The sequence below is a fragment of the Akebia trifoliata genome, unplaced genomic scaffold, assembly GCF_017979445.1.
Source record: "Akebia trifoliata isolate Shusen 1 unplaced genomic scaffold, ASM1797944v1 Contig00084, whole genome shotgun sequence".
NCBI classification, from domain to species: domain Eukaryota; kingdom Viridiplantae; phylum Streptophyta; class Magnoliopsida; order Ranunculales; family Lardizabalaceae; genus Akebia; species Akebia trifoliata.
The window spans coordinates 25,177-40,005 of record NW_028236836.1 but is presented as its reverse complement, the minus strand read 5'-3'; the positions used below and the strand labels follow the sequence as shown (position 1 = coordinate 40,005).

The 14,829-nt window shown below is 37.5% G+C and overlaps 1 long non-coding RNA gene across 1 annotated transcript; it reads right to left on the bottom strand.

Moving 5' to 3' along the window:
* Nucleotides 1-409: 409 nt before the first annotated feature.
* On the bottom strand, nucleotides 410-6,569 carry LOC147382020 (uncharacterized). The gene is made up of 3 exons (XR_015174208.1): nucleotides 6,451-6,569; nucleotides 919-994; nucleotides 410-825 (listed from the first exon to the last, which is right to left on the bottom strand). It is a non-coding gene; the product is annotated as an uncharacterized LOC147382020 (long non-coding RNA).
* Between the last annotated feature and the right edge of the window lie 8,260 nt (nucleotides 6,570-14,829).

The window sequence follows — 14,829 nt, the reverse complement described above, 5'->3', positions numbered from 1 at the left end:
TTTTATTAAGTAGAAATGGTTGCAAGAAATTACATAACTAACCCAACTACATCAAATCAAGATAACGATCTGACACTTCTTTCTTCACCTTCATATGATACTCCATAATCTAATACTCTAATAACTATAGCTATACATACAATGCAATTCATTCTGTAATGAAACAGCAATGCTTACCCTTTCCCAAATGTGGGCTCTCCAAATAGCACTGCACGCTTGTTGTCCTTCAAAGCACCAGCGAATATCTCACTTGTGCTAGCAGTTCCTTTATTCACCTAAAGCAAACTCAGAAGCAACAACATCAGTGAATTCTTCAGCAATATTTCTATATAGTATAAGGAAAAAAGCTTAAAATGAAAATGAAATAATGTGACATGCCACAACATGAGCACATAGGATTTGGGGAAAAAATGGGGGGGGGGGGGTTAAGAGAGACGCCAGTTGCAGAACTTTTATAGTCTTTCAAATATTAATTAATAATCCATAAAAAAAAATGTTATTACAGCAGGATTGCTTCCAATAACAGAAGAAGATAAGAAAGCATACCAGCACTGCTAAAGGCTCTGATGTTGGTATTGCATTGCTTCCATCTGTCTCATATATATCTCGAACACCAAGACTATCACAAATATATGCGATCACACCTTTCTTCAACCCATATAGCAAATACTAACAATGAATATTAGCACCAAAAAATGTAAAATAATAGTAAAAAAAATACATCAGCTTTTGATGGATACACCTTATAAAAAAAAGAACATCGATCCTGTTAAGAAAGCTTACCAGATCTTAGCAATTTCAATTCCTTCTGGAAAAAGGCCACCACTACACCAAATTCAGTATTTTAAAAACACTGCCAAGGGGTGAAATAAAAATAAATATAAAAACGAAAGTATGTTCTTATACAATGCTAATCACCTGTTATCTCGAAGGTCCAACACAAAGGCATTAACATTGTTGCTCCTTAGAGTTTCAATTGCTTCCTTGACGGCCCCTGCAAGGAACCTTTTTTAAAACCGCATTACATGGAAACTAAACACTGATATCTCAGATACATTCACCCCAAGCTACTCGAAATAAGTATTGAAATGCTTTGATCGACTAAAATGCAAAATAGCTTGATGCGGTACAACAGGGTATCACTATTGAGTGATTAATCTAAGGATTCCTGGGTTTTTTTTGTTCAATTAAGAATAAGATCAAGTACAGTTTATGGAGCAAAATATTGGAAACCAAGGAACATGTTTTTCAAATGAATGAAGAATCGGTACAAAGATAACATCATAAACAAGTGCGTACAAGGAAATCTAGAAGTAGCTTCAATTGGGATAAAATAAATTGAAGTCAAATTAGAAGGCATTGAACAAGTGAGAATAAGGCTGGAAGGAAATTGGGTTTAGGTAGTAATCATTAAAAAAAAAACTCATTAAGTACATCCCTAGAATAAGAAAAAATAATATAAAAAAAAGATGAGGAAACAGTTCGGAATTCAGTATGTAGAAAAATCCATTGTCATGCTTGTTTGACCTTCAAAAGGAATCCAGCAGCTCATCTCATGAATCACTCAGGTTATGTTTCTGTCTCACTTTTTATTATTTTTCCTCAAATGTGCAGCTGACAAATAATTGAAAAAATGAGGAAAGCTATAAGGTATATCCTTATCAAACCAGAAGCAAACAGAATCAGTAAGACAACAAATTATACAAAGGTTGTTTTTCTGATACAGAGTGGCACAGCATGCTTGGACTTGGTTAGCCAAGCAAAATAGATAATGTTAAGAAAGAAAACGGGCATCCAAATACAAACAATGGATGTATACCAACCATAATGCAACACTAGTTGACACCACTACCAACCCACTGAGTGACATTAAACAATATCTTGTTGAGGAAAAATCTAGAGTACTTGACTCTAAATGCATAAATATTGGATATAAACAAGTAAACAATTTACTTGTACTATACCATCAATAAAAATATCACTAACAAGTTGAAGAAGAAAATAACACTCTATTAAGAAAAACTCACTTTTACAAACACTCACACTTTTTACAACCTCTCAAGACCTCTTACTCACAACTTATTTCTCACAATTTGTTTCTTACTACTTGATACAAAATGAGATGACTCACCCCTATTTATACTAGTGGCACCTCCTTAACTAATGGCTAGGATTGTGCCAACACATTTTTAATCTAATGGTTATAATTTGTCATCTATGACTTTCCACCAAAATATCTATTAGTCTAGAGTTTTCCACCAAAATATCTACTATTCTAGAATTTTTTATTTTTCTCTTATCTAAAAATATCTAGATTTTTCTCTAGGAAGATTCTAGAAATTGGGCTCTAACAATATCTAGAGTTTTCTCTAAGAATATTCTAGAAAATGGGCTCTAAATTGTCATTGGGCATTTCCTAATTGGGCTAGTGTTGAATTTTAACACTCTCCCTCAATACCAGTTCTCACTCTATGCACCATGTCGAGTTGACAACGAAAATTTTTGAACTTTACCAGTACTCGATCCTTCTGTGAGTTTCGCCACCGGACTATACCTTTCATCATGTTGTTGAGAAAATTCTCGAGCCAGCAATCTAGCCTTGTACCTCTCGATCGATCCATTTGGACAACTCTTTATCTTGTAAACCCATTTGTAGGATATGGGTTTCACTTCTTTTGGCTTTGGCACCAGATCCCAAGTCTGATTTCGCTTTAATGCTGTGACTTCTTCTTCCATAGCTTTGATCTACTCAGAGTTTTGTGATGCTTCTTCAAATGTCTCGGGGTCTTTGGTAGTTACTTCTTCAACTATGACTGCATTGGCATATTTGGGATTTGGTTTGCGAATTCTGTTTGACCTTCTCAATTGTAATTGTGGAGTTGATACTTTCATTTCTTCAAGATGATTTGATTGTTGGTATACACCAGTTTCCCAAGGATTTTGGGCAAACTCTTGATCACCATCACTGTCATGTGGATCTCCAACTTCATCTGAACTTGGTTGAATTTTGACAGTGTGCTCTTCTACCTTTTGTTGTAGTTTGTCTTCGAATTCTCTTGAGTCTAGCAACACCTTTTTTCCTGAGGACCACCAAGAAGATGCTTCCTTGAATACCACATATCGCGATGTATAACACCTTCTAGTTGTAGGATCACAACATCTCCACCCCTTTATCTGGTTATCGTATCCAACAAAGATACATCTGACTACTTTCTTATCAAACTTGCTATGTAAATGATCAGGAACAAATACATAGCATACACATTCGAATACTCGAAAGTAACTAACTATAGGTTCTATTTCCCACAGTTTCTCAAAGGGTGAAACAAACTCTAACCTAGGTTGATGAAGTTTGTTGATCACATGGGCTGCTGTTCTCATGGCTTCAGCCCAAAACCTTTCAGGTACATTCTTTGGATGTAACATACTCCGACAAATTTCTGCAAGATGTCGATTCTTTCTTTCTGCTACACCATTTTGTTGTGGTGTATTAGCACACGTATATTGACGACGTATTTTGCATTCTAGTAGGTATAGAGAGAACTCGTCTGAGTTATATTTTCCTCCGTTATCTGTGCGCAAGCAACAGATCTTCTTTCCTACTTCTCCTTCAATTATCTCTTTGAACTCTTTAAACTTTGAAAAAGTTTCAGATTTTTCTTTCATAAAGAAAACCCACACATACTTAGAGAAGTCATCAATGAAGGTCACCATGTACCGCATTCCGCCAACTGATGGTTGCTTGACTGGCTCAAACACATCAGAATGAACTAACTCTAATGGTTATTTTGCTTTAAACTTCGATTTCTCGTATGACAATTGATGTGCTTTACCATACTGGCATCCCGCACAGATCGTGTCTATTCTCACGTCAAGCTGAGGAAGTCCTTAAGCATCGACTTCTTTACCATCACACTTAATTTGGAATAGTTAACATGACTCAATCGCATATGCCACAAATCTGCTGTCTCGTTCCTTCTTGTCTTGTCTACATATGCAGACTCTGCTGACATTACATAAACTGACTCCAATCGTTGTCCCTCCATCGTTAGCTTTTATGAGATTTTGATGTCACGATATACCTTCACATCTTGGGGACCGAACAAGACATAGTAGCTTGATAATGTTAGTTGAGTTACAGATAACAAATTTTTCTTCATTCCTGGAACATGGTAGACATCTTGAAGTGGCACCTGGTTAGAATTATAACGAGGTGTGACTATCGTCTTACCGATGTGAGCTATCGGTAACCTTGAGTTGTCAGTCGTCACCACCACACGACTTCCCTTGTACTCAGTCAAGTTTTGCAACTTTTGTTTATCACCTGTCATGTGATTTGAGCACCCCGAGTCTACGATCCAGTCATTCTCGTAGTCAATCCCTTTAAATGTAGCTGTAAGAGCTAGCTCTTCTTCTTCCTTTACAAATGATGCTTCAGCATCCCATTCATCTTTGATTTTCTCTTTAGAACTGGAAGTAGCAGCATTACTTTCAGCATGCTTTTTCTTAGACCAGCAGTCTTTCGTCATGTGGCCTTTCTTTCCGTAATTGTAGCAATCGCCTTCGAACTTTCTACTATTACTGTGATTCTTTGAAGCTCCCCCTGGACAAGAGTCTCCTCTTTGATGACCTCTTATCTTGTTACCATTCGTTTTAGATCCACCTCTAATGTGCTGCTTGAAGTTGCCCTTGTTTTTACTTGTGTAGAGTGCTTCCTTTTTACCCTTCAACGAGACTCCTCCCATTTGCTTAGTCAAAACTTCTTGACAAATAAGCGAATTTTCAAACTCAATAAGTGATGGTTGTGTCGGTCATCCTTGTACTACAGCAACAAAGCCTCGGTATTTGGGTCGCAAACCATGAATAATTATTCTTTTTATCCTGATTTCTCTAATAGCAGCATTCGGATCTAACTCTAAAATTTCACGGCATATCGACTTCACCTTATGAAAGTATTAGGCGATCGTCATATCACGTTGCACCATTGATAGCAGCTCGTTCTCGAGAAATTATAGCTTTATATCGTTCTTCTTTTAAAAGAGTGTAGCGAAAGTATCCCATGCTTCTTTCGGTGTTTTGACATCTCGAATGTGCTATAACATTTCTTCTTCAATTGTGGTCTTTAAAGCAAACATCGCCTTGCCTGCTTTAATCTTCCATTTTCCCAAGATGCCATTGGCATCTTCTGCTGTCGGTTGTGTAACTTCACTACCACCGACAATCTCCCAAAAGTCTTGACCTTGTAGGTAAGACTCCATACATTTTGCCCACATGTTGTAGTTTTGATTGTTGAGCTTCTTGATTCCTCCAACTACTTGAAGGTCATCCATCGTGCTGACAGAGCTTCGATTAAACGGAACAAACTTGACTAACGATCTTGTAGAGTAGTAAACTCCTCATGACTCAAAATAGCTCCACCAAAATCGATCCTCGATAACCTCGCTCTGATACCAATTGTTGAGGAAAAATCTAGAGTACTTGACTCTAAATGCATAAATATTGGATATAAATAAGTAAACATACTTGTACTATACCCTCAATAAAAATATCACTCACAAGTTGAAGAAGAAAATAACACTCTATTAAGAAAAACACACTTTTACAAACAATCACACTTTTTACAACCTCTCAAAACCTATTTCTCACAACTTGTTTCTTACTACTTGATACAAAATGAGAGGACTCACCACTATTTATACTAGTGGCACCTCCTTAACTAATGGCTAGGATTGTGCCAACACATTTTTAATCTAATGGTTATAATTTGTCATTTATAACTTTCCACCAAAATATATGTTAGTCTAGAGTTTTTCACCAAAATATCTACTATTCTAGAATTTTTTATTTTTCTCTTATCTAAAAATATCTAGAGTTTTCTCTAGGAAGATTCTAGAAATTGGGCTCTAACAATATCTAGAGTTTTCTCTAAGAATATTCTAGAAAATGAGCTCTAAATTGTCATTGGACCTTTCCTAATTGGGCTGGTGTTGAATTTTAACATATCCCACATTGATGAAGAAGCTTCTTCTTCCTCACACCTTATCATCAGGTCCCAATCATTAGAGCTTGCATGATAAGAGGAATACATGAATATCTGAAAGGCAACTCGGTTATTTGCTACTCAAGCCCAAATGTTGTTTTTTTTAATAAGTAAAAGATTATATTAATAAAAGTGGTCGAGATGACTAGTGTATTTAACCCACATTCACTAGGCCAATAGCTAAAATCACAAGAGCTTCAAACCATAGCTACTTGGTTATTACTCTCATCCATTCACTAAAAAGTAAGTTTCATCAAGCAAGAATAGCAAATCTGAAGTACTAGAGTGACAGAATTTAAGGGCATCACATACATCATGATATTGAACACGAGAATTTAATAGGCTAATAATAGACCCAATCCCAAACAACTACACCTGAGAAGCTAACGAAATTGAGAAGAATCACTTACTATTTTCAGTAGCTAATGGAGGTTCCAAACATTTCTCTGGTGGAAAACACAATTGCAAGTCCCATCACACAGTATAATGTCATTTTTTGAAAAAACATCTCTTAGCTTGCATTTTGCGCAGAAAATCTATACATAAAACAAAAAGTTGTGAATATTCAACTCTATATATAAAAAAAAGGCAGAAATTTAGTAATAAACAAAACATATCAAATCAAAAATGAATATATGGAAGCTATTTAAAAGTAATAAACAAAACTTACACATAAAGATAAGAAATGAATACAGACGCCATGCTAAACCAAAGAAAACGGAGAAATATTCGAGAAACAGCTAGATGGTGTGTTGTAGAATATGCACCATTCATTATGAGAATGACCAGTATACCTACGTGGCACCTGAAAATAAAAGGGTTATTTTAAGTTCGTTTAGTTTGATTGCAATTCTTATCAGTGGCATACTAGAGCTCGTTTAGTTTGTTAAATATATATAGCTAACAAAAGGGACATGTCCAATAGATTTTGCACATTTGCCCTCGTTGATTCTTTCCTCTCCCTTCTCTTCTCTTCTATATCTCTCTCAGCTTCTATTCTTCTTTCTTATCTTTTCTACGTGGAACCATAAAGTAACCTATTATTATATAAACAATATTTGGGCACATTGGAAACTATAAGATAAAGCATGGTACTTAATTACCTTTGCCCCAGCAAAAATAATGGTGAGAGCACAAAATGTCACGTGGACAATAGCCAACACGAAGATAAAGATGTGCAGATGATGCAATGCTTCAGGGCAAAAGTGGCCATTTTATACATTTCACTAAAAAACAAGGCTCTATAAATAAGAAATAAATAATTTAAAGATAATACAATGGCTCATTATGGTTCCCCTTTAATATATATAGCAATGACGAAAACAAATAGTCTTAGGACCAGATGGTATTCCTATAGAAGCATGAAAATGCATAGAAGTTTTAGAATATCCTAGCTAACTAAACTATTCAATAATATTTTAAAGACTAAAAATTGTCAGATGAATGGAAGAAATAGTAACAACTGTTTAGACAAAAATGAATATATCATAAAATAACTTTGATTTTTTGTTGGGTAGATCAACCATCGAGGCAATCTTTCTACTTAGAGAAATGGTAGAGAAGTATAGAAAAAAGAGAAAGAGCATTCATACAGTTTTTATTAACTTAGAGCAAGCATAAGACAAAGTACCTAGAAAACCAATTTGGGGGGTATTGGGAAAGAAGGGAATCCTGATTACTATTGATCTGCATAAGGGATCAACTTTGAGTCTGTATTTGTTTGTTTTAGTTATAAATTGAATAACTTCTCATATTCAAGAGCACATACTTCGTTATATGTAATTTGTGGATGATGCAATATTAGATGATGAGACTAGAGAGGCATTCAACACGAAACTAGAATGATGGAGAGAGATGGAGGATTCCACAGGCTTAAGGATAAGAAGAGCCAAGATAAAGTATATGTAGCATAAGTTTTGTATTGGCACCCAAGAACAATTAAAATTGATGGTGTAGACACCTCAATTTGAACGGGCCACTTCTCGAAAGGGCCCAAAAATATCGATTTTCCAAATAAATGGGCCAACGGGCCTTAAGGGCCCAAGTCATTGAAAAGTGACATTTTGACCAAACCGAGGCCCCTAAGACCTCTCAATGGTTTAGGAGGCCACCAAAAGGACTCGGCCTACCTTACGCTTTCCCATTATTCACCGCTCCGCTTCCAAAAATTAAAAAAGCCAAATTTTTGATAAATTTCACCAACGGGCCTAAAAAGCCCGATTCGCCAACACGTGGCATTTTTTAATACTAAACTGATTGCAAAATCTAAAAAAATTAAAAAATTAAAAATGGGAGACTCGGGATACCTACCCCTCCTCTACTACCATCGCTCCGCCGCCGTAGTCCGTAAAAACCATAGGCCCACCTAAAGCCCACAAGCCATCAACACTTTCCTAAATCGATTTCTCATCTTACCCCTAGCTTAAAATCAATCCCACATTACCTAAAATCTAAAACCAACCTATACCCTCAAGATCCATTTCAAAACAACCCTCAACCAATCCCTAAAACCCAAAACCATTTCTAAAACCCAAGCCCAACACTACAAAGCCCACAAATCATTAATCATATCCAATTCATTATCCAACCCACAACCCTAACCCATAAACAACAACCCACATCAACCAATCGCTCTTTTATCATCAAAAGATGACACATGTCATCACCCCATCTCACCTCCCTCACCCAACTATCTACCTCATTAATTTGCTTTAAATCCCATCTACCCACACATCAACCCATCACCTTTTCTCTCAAATCAAACACATATACCCACACCCCTAACCTATACCTCCCCTAATCTACCCTCATCATTCCCTACAAAACCTACATCTACAACATAAACCTACACCATCCTCTCAAGTCAAACACTCAAACTCTCCCATCAACCTATCCCAACCCTTCATTTCCACCCACTTTAACACATGGCATCATCTCCTTCACCCTCCCAAAATAGTCATCAACCACCTCTTTTAAAAACCTCCATTCTCTTAAATCAAATACCATTTAAAAAACACAACCACCATCTTAAACTCATCTCACCAAACACTCCACCCAAAGGGGTTGGGTAGGATCCAAACCATTTGGGTCAAAACTCACCCATTTAACCCCCCCTTCCCTAAATACCCTCTAATCTCCTCTAAATTACACTCACTTCGCTCTCAAACTCATAATCATCTACCCTTTTTCTTCACTCCACCCCATTATATCCCTAAAATAACTCCTCAACATCTATAAATACCCATCGCCTCTTCCCCAAAAATGGCCCCCAACTTCTCATTACAAAATTTCTTTCTCCCAAACACTCTCTCTACTAACAACCATCACCAATTTCACCACCAAGTTTACCAACTCTCTCTCACTAATCCTCCACAAGTCCTCACAAAAAAAAAAGAACAAAAGAAAATCCCTACTCTCTCTAATCACCTCTTCCCATTTTCATACTCTCATATTATACTAAGGAACTCAAGAAGACTCAAGAAGAACTCAAAGGAAAAAAAGCAAAGAAGAAAGAAGATACAAGGTGGGTTCAAGGCAACCCCCCCTCCTCTCTCTCTCTCTATACCCTCTCCTCATCCCCTCTTCTCAAGGCAAATGCTTATAATGATCATCCCCTTCAATGGGATGATCCTATAATCAAGCAAAAAATAAATCCCTACTTAGGGTACACATTATCAACACGTGGCACACCATTTTATTTATTATTTTTTTTATTAAAATGACCGAGTTGAGTTGAGGTTACCACTATTTAGTGGGGAGAAAAGGGTGCCTAACACCTTCCCTTTTCTCCAATCGAGTCGCTTACCCCGAATCTCAAGGTTCAATTAGTTCCTATCCATCAAGAGTCACTAAACGCCAAAATGTCATATTTTCTAAAAAATGCACATCGGGTGACCATTCACACCCACTTACAAAAATGAATGGTGGCGACTCAAAACCATCATAGATGGGGTCATCGTAATGACGAAATCCCGCGTCTACAGCTTGGCGACTCCACTGGGGAGCAAAGGCTTTACCCTCGTGTCAACTCGGTTATTTTGGAAAAAAAAAAAAGAAAGGTTTCAAATTTTTTTTATTTTGCAAGCTAACAATACTTGTTGTGTTTGTTGTATTTATTTTTTAGCTAAGTTTCCTTTATTTATTTACTCACTTGAAAAAAAAAAACAAAAAAATCCGATTTTCACTTTATTTCTCCTATTATGTCCTTTTAAGCATGTATATCACCAAACAAATGAGAAAAAAAAATTTCTTTTTTGGCCCAAGCCAAAAACCAGAGGCAATGTGCCTCAAAATGTGTATAAAAAAATAAAAAAAATAAAAAAATAAAAAAAAAAAATAAAAGAAAAGTCGTTTTTCTTCTTTTTTGACCGAATGGACAGTCGAACTTAAAATGATCATAACTTTCTCGTCCGATCTCCGATTAGCTATTAGTGCATATCGATTTGGGGTAGAACAAAATTTTCTACCAAATGTGACAAAGTCAGCAACATTTTGACAAGTCAGAATCGGTTTTTGAGCTCATTTACTATCGTTTACGCTATCATTTTCGTTTGACGTCTCGTCTCGATACAAAATGAGTAGAAAAAAAAAGCATAAAAAAAGGGAAAAAAATTTGGCCCAAGCCAAAAACCAGAGGCAATGTGCCTCAAAATGAGCACAAAAAAAAATGATTAAAAAAAAATTAATTAAATTAAAAAAAAAATTTTTTTTTTTTGCTCAACTTGTTCCTTACTTCAGTCTTGGAAACTTTCCTCTTGGAATTTATTTTTATTTTAAGTTTTAAAGCTTCAAAAGATCAAAATGGATCATCTTATCCAAACTCAGGGCGTACCGCTCGCCACTTTTTGATTGATCAAAATGAAAATTCAAAGTGATCGTTGGTTGGACTATAAAAAATAAAAATAGAAAATGAGAAGTCCTTTTATGATTAGTTCCTTCGTAAAATTGAAAAAAAAAATGATGAAAAAAAATTGATTGGTTGATGATGAATGTGCGACTCTTACGGACAAATTATCTAAAAGGCTGTGATCTGGCCAACGGGCCCACCCATCTGAAAAATGCCCCGGGCGCACCCTATCCTATTTGCACACATCATTAGCACGTTTACTTTATTGTATTGCACGTTTGCATGTCCCTAATAGCCAACGTGGCACTAGTGCATGGCCCGGTCTCCTCGGAGATGAGACGTCATTCATGAAAACCACAACTCCAATCACGTACCGTAAGGTATATAAAACTGGGGCATCAATACCATTTGATCAGGTGATTCTGAAAGGTATATTGATACATCCATGTTGGAGCGACCTGAGCCTTTATCCTATTGTAAACCGCACGGTCACATGTCCCGATTGCCAACGTAGTACTAGTACGTGGTCGGTCCCCTTGCGGGATGCGAAAATCATTTATGAAAGCTATAACTCCTGACTCGTACCTGTAGGTATATAAAAGATAATCCGAGTACATCAATTGCAATTTTTGGTCAAAACCAGTGCCTAAGCAAGATCCTGCCCCGCTGTACCCTACTGTACGAGGGGGATAGATTACGTCTATTCTAGACGAGAGGTACTTAAGTGGGCCTTTGCTCAGCATCGTGCGCCACCTCTCAACTAGGGATCAAACTGGCTATTTTTGGCTTTAGAGAATTGAATTGAAGTTTTAGATTATCACCTATTCGGTATATCAAACCAAGTCACCACGTACCGTCTGATTAAGTACGCTTGAGAGGTATATAGGTGTGCTTGGGCAAGAGTGGCCAGATAAAAATGCATTGCAGTAGTAAGCTTAGAGTCTAGAAGTCTTCCCTGTAAGTCACGACTCGAACGCATCGCGGGTGTTCCCGGGTTGTTGAATGAAACTTGATGATTGATGTATGTGAATAATGTGAATAATGAGATTAAAGTGTATAATTGTCCTCAAGGGTCAAAATTTTATTTTCAGAAATTAAAATGGGTACACCGACCCAATAAAGAATCCATTTCTTGCAAAAATTCAATAATGACCCAGTCCATCTCGATCCAATAGGCCGAGCCATTTAAATCAAAATGAAAATTAAATTTTCAAAAAAGAAAAGTGTTTTCAAGAAAGTGTTTTCCATAAGAACAAAGATTTTCAAGAGAAAAGTAAATTTACATTGACCTTGGAAATGTACTGAACTATTCTCTTGTGTCAACTCAGGATGCTGGCTGCAGGCAATAATCCAATCGACCAATTGGTCAAAACAACCGTCACTGGGATGCACATCGTAGAGAAATTCAACTTTGCAAAATTCATGTTGAGATGCGCCCTGTACTTTCACGAGTTTGAGATAGATTGGAATCTTTTGCGCGCTATGGCCAAGCGTTGGAACCCTTATCTTCACATCTTCCACATTGGGCATATGCACTTGTGTCCTACTCATGAAGACTATTGTGGCATCATGGGGATATCTACTTCAGGTCCTCTAGTCAGGCCTTCATTGAAGACAGGATATTCGGGTGAACTCGCCACAGGCCTGAACATTTCAAAGGAAGAAGCCAAGGCTTTAGTCCGTAACAGGAGATTGGATTTAGTACCCTTATTGAGTCCATACCACTCTCGTAGTCATCCCATCAATGTAAAACCAGAAGCTTGGAGAACCACTAGAGACTATCGATCCTAGCCCAATACATACTGACCTCCAAAAGCGAGGGTCAAACTGTTCCTGATTCTTTCATAGACATAGCTTCCCAGCTCTCTAGAAAAGCCAATCCCGTACCTCTGATTCTAGCTGAAACCTTCTCAGGTTTGGATGCCATAAAAAATGGTGAGGGAAGGGATTTCAAAGGAAGCCCTCACTTACTTTATATGTGGCTCTGCGACCGTCTCAAAATTGTGGACATTCCTTCAACCCTCGAGTACAAGCCAGAGTACTTTTCCAAGAGAAACATGTTAGTGCGTCACAACTCAGTCAAGGCTTGGGGCAAATGGTTGGATTCTCGTCTTGCACGTCATATTGGTTTGAGATACCCTTGGTGGATGACGGACTACCCTGTTTTAGGTACCAAGGGATCCTATTATGTCCGTTTGATCAGACTAGATGAGACATCTTTTTACCAACCTGCTTTGATCCCAGAACAGTACGGAGTACCTATAGAGTTTTCGCTACCTCAACACAAACAATTCTTTTCTCCCGAACCATTGACTGAAAAGTTAGTGCATCTCATTGAGAAGGCGTGGAACAAGCGCACCTTACGGTATCCAGATGGACCAGCAGAGTTCAAGGAACTAGTTGTTAGAACCAAGAGAAGCAAGCCTAACTGTCCCAGCAATCCTGATGACGATCAAAACAAATCCAAGCGTCCATATAAAAAAGTCTAAGTCAGAGTTATTGAAAGTTGTTATTCAATGAAAATCCTATTTGTCAAACAAATTTTCAATAGTTCAATGAAATTACTCTCAGTTTATTTGTGGATAATCATGGCATAAATGAATTGTTTAATGGGTTGGTGTACAAAATTCAAAATGTAATCTTCTTTTTCAAAATATTTTACCGACCCATGTCGATGTCAGCCCCGTGCTGATGAAACTTCTTTTTCAAATCTCTTTTACCGACTCCGTGTCGATGCCAGCTCCGTGCTGATGTAATCACTTTTAATTTTATCGACTCCGTGTCGATGCCAGCGCCGGCTGATGTAATTCTTTTTCAAAATCCTCTTTTACCGACTCCGTGTCGATGCCAGCTCCGATTGATGTAATTCTTTTTCAAAATCTTTTTTACCGACTCCGTGTCGATGCCAACTCCGTGTTGATGAAATCGTTTTTTAATTTTTACCGACTCCGTGTCGATGCCAACTCCGTGCTGATGTAATCACTTTTAATTTTATCGATTCCGTGTCGATGCCAGTTCCGGCTGATGTAATTCTCTTTCAAAATCCTCTTTTACCGACTCCGTGTCGATGCCAGCTCTGGCTGATGTAATTCTTTTTCAAAATCATCTTTTACCGACTCCGTTTCGATGCCAGCTCCGACTGATGTAATTTTTTTTTTTTTTCAAAATCCTTTTTACCGACTCCGTGTCGATGCCAACTCCGTGTTGATGAAATCGTTTTTTAATTTGTACCGACTCCGTGTCGATGCCAGCTTCATGCTGATGTAATCACTTTTAAATTTTACCGACTCCGTGTCGATGCCAGCTCCGGCTGATGTAATTCTTTTTCAAAATCCTTCTTAGAGACTCCGTATCGATGCCAGCTCCGTGCTGATGAAATCGTTTTTTTTTTTTTTTTTTTTACCGACTCCGTGTCGATGCCAGCTCCGGCTGATGTAATTCTTTTTCAAAATATTTTGCCAGTCCCGTGTTGATGCCAACATCACGTTAATGTCAGCTCCGAGCCAAAGAACTCTTTTTAAAACTCGTTTGCTTTAAAATAATAACTTTAACTTTACCCGACCTAATGAAATGTCAAGCATTTTTCTTTTTGTAAATAAGATAGTAATGCTTGGTCTTCTGTACCCAAAGGTGGCCAAACGAAAGAAGTACAAACACCCTGAGAAGCCTCCGTATTTCCTTCGATCTACATCAACTATGAGCAACTCAGAGGATCCACAACCTGCGACAAGTGAACTTGCCGAAGCTAATGCAATGATAGCGAAGCTCATAGAAACAACGAAAAGACAAGAACAAATGTTGATGGCTGTTTTTAGTAATACTAACTTCCTACAAGCGCAAGCCGTTCAGCACCAAGCATCTGGATCAAATCCGGAACCCCTTGAACAGACACGACCAGATCAACAGACCACCCCACCTCCTACGGTGCCAATGTATCAGGGCC